Raw genomic sequence first — 11,673 nt, forward strand, 5'->3', positions numbered from 1 at the left:
TGGATGATGAATGAATGATTGGTGGTGGTCGGAGGGGCCGTAGGCGCAAACTGGCTGCCACGCTTCCGTCAGTCCACCCCAGGGCAGCTGTGGCTACAGATGTAGCTTACCACCACTCGGTGTGAATGAATGATGGGTATATAACAATAGAAAAGCGCAATATAATTCTAATCCATTATTATTATTATTACAGTGCGGATTTTCTCCCGAAATGTGTTTGTCGTTCCACACTGAAACCACACTAAACAAGAATGACGAACACATTTCGGCAGAACATCCTCACAGTAACACAACATAAACGCAACACACCAAATACCCAGAATCATTTGCATCCATGACTCTTCCTGACTATATTATACACCCCCCGTGCCTCCAACCCCGCCCACCTCAACCGACGCACGGGGGTGGTTTGGTGCTAGCAGGGTGTATAATATAGCCTGGAAGAGTCATGGATGCATGGCATTCTGGGTATATGTTAAGTTGCATTTATAATGTGTACGGTGAGGATGTTCTCCCGAAATGTGTTTGTTCATTCTTGTTTGGTGTGGGTTCACAGTGTGGCGCATACCAGTAAGAGTGTTAAAGTTGTTTAAACGGGCACCCTCAGTGTAACCTGCATGGCTGTTGAACAAGTATGCCTTTCAGTCATTTACGTGTGTCTTTAAAAGCCATAAACAACACTTGACTGAGCTTGCAGGCTTTTTGCACATACTGTAGAGGGCGCTAAAGGCAGCGCCTTAATAACCACGCCCTCAGTATTGTTGTTCGGGTGAAAATCAGCAGACGTTGACTAAAAATGGGCGCCATGACTGCGACCAAAGACGAGTAAAATTGCTGTCGTTTTCACGTTTTTCTCCGAAAAAATCCCAAATAATAGGTTTATTTATAGTTCTAAACATACTCCAGCTTGTAAACTTAGAATATTTGATTGATTGATTTGAAAGTTTTTTTATTAACTTGCACAGTATAGTACATATTCCGTACAATTGACCACTAAATGGTAACACCCGAATTCGTTTTTCAACTCGTTTAAGTCGGGGTCCACGTTGATCAATTCGTGGTAAAACATAAAAAATGCTCTTATTTCATGTTTGCGACCATATTTGATAGGGGTGTCATCTTTTAGATTGCCAACTTTGCACGGACAAAGAAAAATACCACTTAAGCACAATTGACAATAACTATAGCAACGGCCCTTAAAGCATAAAAGTCGTGTGATAATATGTTCAAAATGATCATGACATAATCACAGTGTTAAAAATAACGTTCAAAATATAAAACATTCTCATGCATTTTAATCCATCCAACCGTTTTCTACCACACCTGTTCACGAAGTCGCATTAAAGCAGGGGTGTCGAACTCAAATACAGAGTGGGCCAAAATTTAAAACTGAACAAAAACCACACCAAAGTTGAGCAAATTAACCTTTTAATAGGGACCCAAAGAAGTTTTGCAAAATCGAGTTTAAAATAATAATAATAATAATAATAATTTAAAAAAATATCAACGGCATGTCAAATAAAATGTAAATAAAATCGAATGCCTCTTTTCTATTTGCAGCCTTCTGAGGTAAATATCAACGTATATTGTAGCGTCCCGGATGAGTTAGTGCTGCAAGGGGTTCTGGGTATTTGTTCTGTTGTGTTTATGTTGTGTTACGATGCGGATGTTCTCCCGAAATGTGTTTGTCTGCAAGGGGTTCTGGGTATTTGTTCTGTTGTGTTTATGTTGTGTTACGGTGCAGATTTTCTCCCGAAATGTGTTTGTCATTCTTGTTTGGTGCGGGTTCACAGTGTGGCGCATATTTGTAACTGTGTTAAAGTTGTTTATATGGCCACCCTCAGTGTGACCTGTATGGATGTTGATCAAGTATGCCTTGCATTCAGAGCCCCATATATTATGCGACTGGGCCCGCACGAACATGACGACAGGTTGTAGAGGACGCTAAAGGCAGTACCTTTAAGGCACGCCCCCAATATTGTTGTCCGAGTGGAAATTGGGAGAAATTTGGGTGAATGGTTGCCCCGGGAGATTTTCGGGAGCGGCACTGAACTACGGGAGTCTCCCCAAAAAATCGGGAGGGTTGGCAAGTGTGAAAAATGGCGACGTTACAGCGGCACTGCGACGGGCCTGCTGTAATGTTAATTTGATATTACCTCTAGGGGCCAAATTAAATTACATGGTGGGCCAAATTTGGCCCGCGGGCCAGAGTTTGACACCCATGCATTAAAGGTAAGAAGTATTTTTATTATTAATGGTTGACTTCAGATTAAAAATCGTATTAAAAAGAATAAGAGGCTTCAAAAATGTTGGTCTTACTTAAAAATGCACGCATTTAGTTGTATTCAGTGTTAAAAAAATATGATACGGCTCTCACGGAAATACATTTTAAAATTTTTGGCTTTCATGGCTCTCTCAGTTCCCGACCCCTGCTATGAAAGAATGTAGTGGGACAGGCTTTGGCCCGGCTCAAGATGGCGGCCAGGAGGCGACGTATGCATCCGACCTAGATCCGCTGCATACTCCGCCTACTGGCCCGCCATCTTGAGCCGGGCCAAAGCGTGTCCCGCCCCGCGTTCAGCCCGTCAGCTCTGTCCCTCCACAATCATAAAACTGGTTATTTAAAAGAAAAAATTGATTTTGAATCTAATTATTGCCCCCAAGAATGGACTGGAATGGTGTGGTGCCGGATGATTGACAGCTGTTATATTTGCCGTACTCTGCTGCTGCGACGTTGCTGCAGGCTCGCTAACACACACCTGATGGTGCAAATAAACGTAAAAAAAAATACACAGAACGACCCAAAAAACAACTCATTTTGCCAAAATCTTAACGAGCGTTGGACCAACAATCAAGGAAAATTGTGACTTTTTATTCATTTAAGAATATTTTTCAACATATTGAGCAAAAAGGTCTCTTTTTTTTTTCTACATAAAAAAAAGGGCACTTGTTATTAGTGAGACTATACTTATTTTAAGGTATTTTTTGGGTTTGTTGAGGTTTGCTAATTACTTGTTTTGAAAAGTCTTAACAAACCGAATTTTCTTGTTCTATAGGCAGTTCATTTAGTTTAGTTCAAATAAAATACCGTATTTCCTTGAATTGCCACCGGGGCGCTAATTAATTTAAAACCTCTTCTCACTCCGGCGTTTACCAAAGGCATGCGGTAAATTTAGGCCTGTGCTTAAAAATTTGCGTGTGATGTAAGGATACCATCATGAAAAGCACATTTGATTAAAAAAAACCTTATAATGGTCTTACCTTTACTTATAAATGAAGTGAAGTGAATTATATTTATATAGCGCTTTTCTCTAGTGACTCAAAGCGCTTTACACAGTGACACCCAATATCTAAGTTACATTTTAAACCAGTGTGGGTGGCACTGGGAGCAGGTGGGTAAAGTGTCTTGCCCAAGGACACAACAGCAGTAATTAGGATGGCACAAGCGGGAATCGAACCTGCAACCCTCAAGTTGCTGGCACGGCCACTCTACCAACCAAGCTATGCCGCTATTAAGTCCATGCGCAGTTACTTCTGATCAAAAGCATCGATAACTGGTTTATTGAAGTCTTCCTTATCTTTCTTCAGTTTTAAAAGTCTCTCTGTCTCGATGGAGATCTTCCTTTATTACCTCCTGTTTCGACTGAAAGTCCAGTTTAGAAAACTGTTTTATTTTATCAAACACTGGTCGGTGTGTAGCCATAGCGTGCTCTCGTTTGGGTTGCTCCCGACGTGCAGACCGCTGCTATCAGTTAGCTCGGCTCCTCACGTGTCATGCGGGCAACAACAGAATTATCCTGGGGCAACTCCCCCTCCCGTTCTGCGCCGTGGGTGATCTCTTTATCCCACCGCTGCCACCATGTAGTGTTATTGTATAAATAATACACTGGGTATTTAGGACTGGAACATGCTTTTTTTCAGCCCGGTTGTTTACATAGCCAGCATAAGAGTAGTGGTGTTACATCTTAAAAGGTCCCCCCGCGTCATATCAGTTCCCAGCACATATCAAGACACTTGTCTCTTCTTCTTCAACCGAGTAGTCGCAAGGAGGATCACTAGCGCCCTCTACCACCAGGAGGCGGGAGTCATTTAGTAACTCATATTTGACACACGCAGCTACGGTATATTAAAAAAAAATAGCTGCTTACTGTTCTTTTTAGCATATTCAATAGCTTGGACCTTAAATCCTACTAAATAGCTCTTAGTCTTGTTCCCTTTATGCGATTTCAAATGATTGAAATCAGTCTCCTCCATTTTGAAAATGATGACAGGTGAAGTGTCACTCGTGACGTGACGAGTTTGACCCGGCGGAAATTCAAGGCAGGCGCATACTACATACCGGCGGCAATTCTAGGAAATACGGTACCGCTCATTTTTGTATTTTTTTCTTTGTTTTTGAACACTGACTTTGTGCAGTGTAAAACCCAACCAGGATTCGCCGCGGGGTCTGTAGCGGTCATGTCGCCCTGTAGTCTCGTGACGGCCCTTTTCGACCAATGGTTGAGCAGCCGAGTTGGCCACACCACCGTTCTCTAAACACCTTAATAGATTTTCGATTTTTTTTATTTGTAAAAAAAAAAAGCATTTTACGTTGAGCAAACAACCTCAAAGTGTGTAAAAAAAAATAGTAATAATAATAATAGTAAAAAGATAATAAAAATAAAGTATAAAACTAGAAACAGCGTGCATGTCTATAAAAATTAAAAAGTTTGGTATTTAAGCCTTTTTTAAAAGCATTCACAGTCTGAGGCTCCCTCAGGTGGTCAGGGAGAGCGTTTCACAGACTGGGAGCAGCATTTTTTTATTTTTTATTTGTTTTTGAACACTGGCTCGATGCAGTGTAAAACCCAAACAGGATTCGCCGCGGAGTCTGTAGCAGTCATGGCGCCCTGTAGTCACGTGACGGCCCTTTTCGACCAATGGTTGAGCAGCCGAGTTGGCCACACCACCGTTCTCTAAACACCTTAATAGATTTTCGATTTTTTTTTTATTAATAAAAAAAAAAGCATTTTACGTTGAGCAAACAACCTCAAAGTGTGTAAAAAAAATAGTAATAATAATAATAGTAAAAAGATAATACAAATAAAGTATGAAACTAGAAACAGCGTGCATGTCTATAAAAATTAAAAAGTTTGGTATTTAAGCCTTTTTTAAAAGCATTCACAGTCTGTGGCTCCCCTCAGGTGGTCAGGGAGAGCGTTTCACAGACTGGGAGCAGCATTTTTGGATTTTTTCTTTGTTTTTGAACACTGACTTGATGCAGTGTAAAACCCAACCAGGATTCGCCGCGGAGTCTGTAGCGGTCATGGCGCCCTGTAGTCACGTGACGGCCCTTTTCGACCAATGGTTGAGCAGCCGAGTTGGGCACACCACCGTTCTCTAAACACCTTAATAGATTTTCGATTTTTTTTATTTGTAAAAAAACATTTTACGTTGAGCAAAAAACAACCTTAAAGTGCCAGGGTGTAACAAAAAAATCATAATAATAGTAAAAAGATAATAAAAATAAATAAAGTATAAAACTACAAACAGCGTGCATGTCTATAAAAATTAAAAAGTTTGGTATTTAAACCTTTTTTTAAAGCATTCACAGTCTGTGGCTCCCTCAGGTGGTCAGGGAGAGCGTTTCACAGACTGGGAGCAGCTCAACAGGCTCTTGAAATAAGCATTCCTTCTCCAAAATGTCAGTATTTCTGTATATTTATGTAATTACTTGTATTTATTGTGACTTTACATCATCATATTGTGTCAATATTGAATGTTTTTTCTTTTTTAATGGATTTGTTGGATTTCTGTTCACGTCCACAAAAGTTTATAATTAAAGTGAATTAGAAGGTTTTTGTTTGTTTTGTTTTCTTTCAACTTTGAATATTTCTCAGTGGCGGTGTTTTCCCTGAACGATGGCACACAAGTCAGTGAGCAATCCGGCTGTTGTTTCACGCCGCCGACCCCCATCAAGGTGCATATTTGCCGCCATACCTCGCAGCGCGTTCTCGGGATTCCTGCCCCCCCCCCCCTCCCCGCCCACCAGTCCGCTCTAATGATGACGGCGTACAAATGCGGGGCGACTCCAGCGGAGCGGGACAATGCGGTGGTGTATCGCCGGGGTCAGGGGGGTCACGTTTGATCCGGGGCGGGGGTGGGGGGGTTGTTCCAGTTGTGCCCATCGGTGTAGACATTCTGGGAAATTGGCGTAAGGGGAAGGGGGGCCTTTTTACTGGAAAAGGACCAACTATACTGGACAAAAAGTAAGCACATAGCCCTTTTTTTAACCAAATGTATTGTGCTGCGCTATGTAATTAGAGACCCTGCACATGTAGTGTTTCAATTTGACACCGTCAAAAGACGGCCTTTATTGAAAAATATAAGAGTCCAACCTGCTTAAAAGTCATGTCCTTCCTGGGTGGTCCATTGAACCCGTACGACGACAGGAAGTCCGTCACAACCACGTTCGGAAAAGGAAACAATTGTTATTTTTTCACCAACTCAGTGTACATCGGGAACTCTTTTTTTTTGAGAGGGACCGAATTCGTTCACATTAGAAAATATTTTGTTTGTTTTCCGAAGGTCCGCGTTAGAAATCCTTATTTTTGTAATAAAAAAAAAATAGATTAAAAAAACCTGAATTAGGCACCGTAAATACTCTCTCGTTTACCTTTAAAGACCCTGGTAACGGTGCGACGGTGTCAAATTGAAACACTACATGTGCAGGGTCTCTACTTATATAGCGCAGCACAATACACCCCGTTAAAAAAAGGAAGCAATTGTTAAAAAAAATAGTTCCCGATGTACACTGAGTAGGTGAAAAAATAACAATTGTTTCCCTTTTTTAACGGGGTGTATTGTGCTGCGCTATATAATTAGAGACCCTGCACATGTAGTGTTTCAATTTGACAGCGTCGCACCATTACCAGGGTCTTTAAGAGCAAACAAGAGAGTATCTACGGGGCCTAATTCAATTCAATTGAATAATAAAAGAGTCCAACCTGCTTAAAAGCCATGTCCTTCCTGGGTGGTCCATTGAACCCATACGACGACAGGAGGAGTCTGTCACAACCACGTTCAAAAGAGGAAACAATTGTTATTTTTTTACCTACTCAGTGTACATCGGGAACTATTTTTTTTTTGAGAGGGACCGAATTCGTTCACATTAGAAAATATGTTGTTTGTCTTCCGAAGGTCCTCATTAGAAATCCTTATTTTTGTAATAAAAAAAAAAATAGATTAAAAAAACCCTAATTAAGCACCGTGAATACTCTCTTGTTTACCTTTAAAGACCCTGGTAATGGTGCGACGGTGTCAAATTGAAACACTATATGTGCAGGGTCTCTACTTATATAGCACAGCACAATACACCCCGTTAAAAAAAGGAAACGATTGTTAAAAAAAATAGTTCCCGATGTACACTGAGTAGGTGAAAAAATAACAATTGTTTCCCTTTTTTAACAGGGTGTATTGTGCTGCGCTATATAATTAGAGACCCTGCACATGTAGTGTTTCAATTTGACAGCGTCGCACCATTACCAGGGTCTTTAAGGGCAAACAAGATGTTATCTACGGGGGCTGATTCAGGTTTTTTTTTTATCGATTTATTTTTTTACAAAAGTAACGATTTCTAATGTGTCCCTTCGGAAAAAATAAATTTAAAAAATTCTAATGTGAACAAATTAGGTCTTTCACAAAAGAAAATAGTTCCTGATGTACACTGAGTAGGTGAAATAATAACAATTGTTTCCAATATGAACAGATTAGGAAAGCCTACAAAAAAGGGTTTAATAATGTGAACAGATTAGGTCCTTTATGACCCTGAAAGGGACAAGCGGTAGAAAAATAGATGAATAGACAAAAAAAACATTCTAATGTGAACAGATTACAAATATATGTGTGTGTATATATATATATATATATATATATATATATATATATATATATATATATATATATATATATATATATATTTGTAATGTGAACGGTTTAAGTCCCTTACACACAAAGAAAAATATTTCTAATGTGAGTGAATGATACGGAGCCCCTAAAGAGACATGGGGGGTAAAACATTTAGGGAGGGGGGGATTTTTTGTTTGTATTTTTTTATTTATTTTTATTTCTGATGTGCACGCAAAAGTTTCTCGTGTGCACGAGAAACTTTGTCATATATATATATATGTATATATATATATATGTATATACATATATATGTGTTTATATATATGTATATATATATATATGTATATATATATATATATATATATATATATATATATATATACACACATATATTTGCTATGTATATATTGATTTTTTTTCCATATAAACACTGAAATTTATTGTTTATATATTGTTATTTACACATAAACACTGACATGTATTTTTTATATATTGTTTTTTACATACAAACACGAACATTTATTGTCTATATATTGTTATTTACATATAAATACTGTAAGTTATTATTTATATATTATTATTTACAGCTAAACACTGACATTTACTGTTTATATATTGTTATTTGCAGATAAACACAGACATGTATTGTTTATGTATTATTTACATATAAATACTGACATTTATTATTTTTGTATTGTTATTTACAGATAAACAGTGACATTCATTGTTTATATATTTTTATTTGCAGATAAACACTGACATTTATTATTTATATATTGATTTTTTTAATATATATATATATATATACATATATATTTATATATATACATATATATATATATATGTGTGTGTATATACATATATATATGTGTATATATATATATATATATATATATATATATATATATATATATATATATATATATATATATATACGGCAGGAAGTGTTTACCTGACATGTGAAAAGTGACGAATCGGTGGCGTTGCGCCATCCACCTTAGCCGCCAGATGGCAGTAGAATGTTGAATATCCTGAATTTTTTTTTTTTTTTTTCTTTTTTTCTGGCAATTCCAACTTAGAGTGTCGCTTTCCATTATTTTCAATGCAGAATGATTTCCTCCCACACAGGAGCGGAGCTGTTTAAAACCCTTCCCTCCTGCACAAAAGAGTCCTGGGTCGGGTGAAGAAAAAAACAAAAATCAGATACATGTCACCTATGAGTAAAACAAAAAAACGGAACTGACACACGGGGCCAGCCTGAAAAACAAGAGTTCAACATTTTTTTTGTATCGTCAGTGTGAACAATTTCTGTGTTCACTGATACCAGGATGGAACATGTGCATTGATGAAGGAGGTGAAAGGTCACACGGTGCTAGTAGAGTCTCTTTGCACGGGACAGCACTGCATGCTGGGCCACGTACTCGTTCAACTCCCAGCCTGTCGCTTCCCATCCATCCCCAAACACAACCCACCCCCCCCCCCCACCCACCCCCACACACCCCCACCCCTGGATCATCTGAGCTCAGGCCAGTCCTGGTCCACAGTGTGTGTGTGTGTGTGTGTGTGTGTGTGTGTGTGTGTGTGTGTGTGTGTGTCACAACCAGTTAGCCTTCCAGTAACCGGCTAAACCCGGAAGTGGTGCAACAGTCTCATAAGAACCATGCAGATGTTTAACATGCAGATTTGCAGCACTGTGGTGGAGGATTTTATTATTATTATTATTATTACAGTTATTCAATCAATCAATCGATTAACGTTTACTTATATAGTCCTAAATCACAAGTATCTCAAAGGGCTGCACAAGCCACGACGACATCCTCGGCTCAGATCGCACATAAGGGCAAGGAAAAACTCAACCAAATGGGATGACAATGAGAAACCTTGGAGAGGACCGCAGATGTGGGGATGTCGAATGGATCCAGCATAATATTGTGGGAGTCCAGTCCATAGTGGATCTAACATAATAGTGTGAGAGTCCAGTCCATAGTGGATCTAACATAATAGTGTGAGAGTCCAGTCCATAGTGGATCTAACATAATAGTGTGAGAGTCCAGTCCATAGTGGATCTAACATAATAGTGTGAGAGTCCAGTCCATAGTGGATCTAACATAATAGTGTGAGAGTCCAGTCCATAGTGGATCTAACATAATAGTGTGGGAGTCCAGTCCATGGTGGACCTGACATAAAAGTGAGAGTCCAGTCCATAGTGGATCTAACTTAAAAGTGAGAGTCCAGTCCATAGTGGATGTAGCATAATAGTGTGAGAGTCCAGTCCATAGTGGATCTAACATAATAGTGAGAGTCCAGTCCATAGTGGATCTAACATAGTAGTGTGAGTCCAGTCCATAGTGGATCTAACATAATATTGTAAGAAACCTGTCCATAGTGGATCTAACATAATAGTGAAAGTCCAGTCCATAGTGGATCTAACATAATATTGTGAGAGTCCAGTCCATAGTGGATCTAACATAATATTGTAAGAGTCCAGTCCATAGTGGATCTAACATAATATTGTGAGAGTCCAGTCCATAGTGGATCTAACGTAATATTGTGAGAGTCCAGTCCATACTGGATCTAACATAATATTGTGAGAGTACAGTCCATAGTGGATCTAACATAATAGTGAGAGTCGAGTCCATAGTGGATCTAACATAATAGTGAGAGTCCAGTCCATAGTGGATCTAACATAATAGTGAGAGTCCAGTCCATAGTGGATCAAACATAATAGTGTGAGAGTCCAGTCCATAGTGGATCTAACATAATAGTGTGAGTCAAGTCCATAGTGGATCTAACATAATAGTGAGAGTCCAGTCCATAGTGGATCTAACATAATAGTGAGAGTCCAGTCCATAGTGGATCTAACATAATATTGTAAGAGTCCAGTCCATAGTGGATCTAACATAATAGTGAGAGTCCAGTCCATAGGGGATCTGACATAATATTGTGAGAGTCCAGTCCATAGTGGATCTAACGTAATATTGTGAGAGTCCAGTCCATAGTGGATCTAACGTAATAGTGTGAGAGTCCAGTCCATACTGGATCTAACATAATATTGTGAGAGTACAGTCCATAGTGGATCTAACATAATAGTGAGAGTCGAGTCCATAGTGGATCTAACATAATAGTGAGAGCCCAGTCCATAGTGGATCTAACATAATATTGTAAGAGTCCAGTCCATAGTGGATCTAACATAATTGTGAGAGTCCAGTCCATAGGGGATCTGACATAATATTGTGAGAGTCCAGTCCATAGCGGATCTAACATAATAGTGAGAGTCCAGTCCATAGTGGATCTAACATAATAGTGAAAGTCCAGTCCATAGTGGATCTAACATAATAGTGAGAGTCCAGTCCATAGTGGATCTAACATAATAGTGTGAGAGTCCAGTCAGTAGTGGAACTAACATTATATTGTGAGACTCCAGTCCATAGTGGATCTAACATAATATTGTGAGAGTCCAGTCCATAGTGGATCTAACATAATAGTGAGAGTCTAGTCCATAGTGGATCTAACATAATAGTGAGAGTCCAGTCCATAGTGTATCTAACCTAATAGTGAGAGTCCAGTCCATAGGTAATCTGAAATAATAGTCAGAGTCCAGTCCAAAGTGGATCTAACATAATAGTGTGAGAGTCCAGTCCATAGTGGATCTAACATAATAGTGAGAATCCAGTCCATAGTGGATCTAACATAATAGTTAGAGTCCAGTCCATAGTGGATCTAACATAATAGTGAGAGTCCATTCCATAGTGGATCAGAAATAATAGTGAGAGTCCAGTCCATAGT

The sequence above is a fragment of the Nerophis ophidion genome, linkage group LG16 (assembly GCF_033978795.1).
Source record: "Nerophis ophidion isolate RoL-2023_Sa linkage group LG16, RoL_Noph_v1.0, whole genome shotgun sequence".
NCBI lineage: Eukaryota > Metazoa > Chordata > Actinopteri > Syngnathiformes > Syngnathidae > Nerophis > Nerophis ophidion.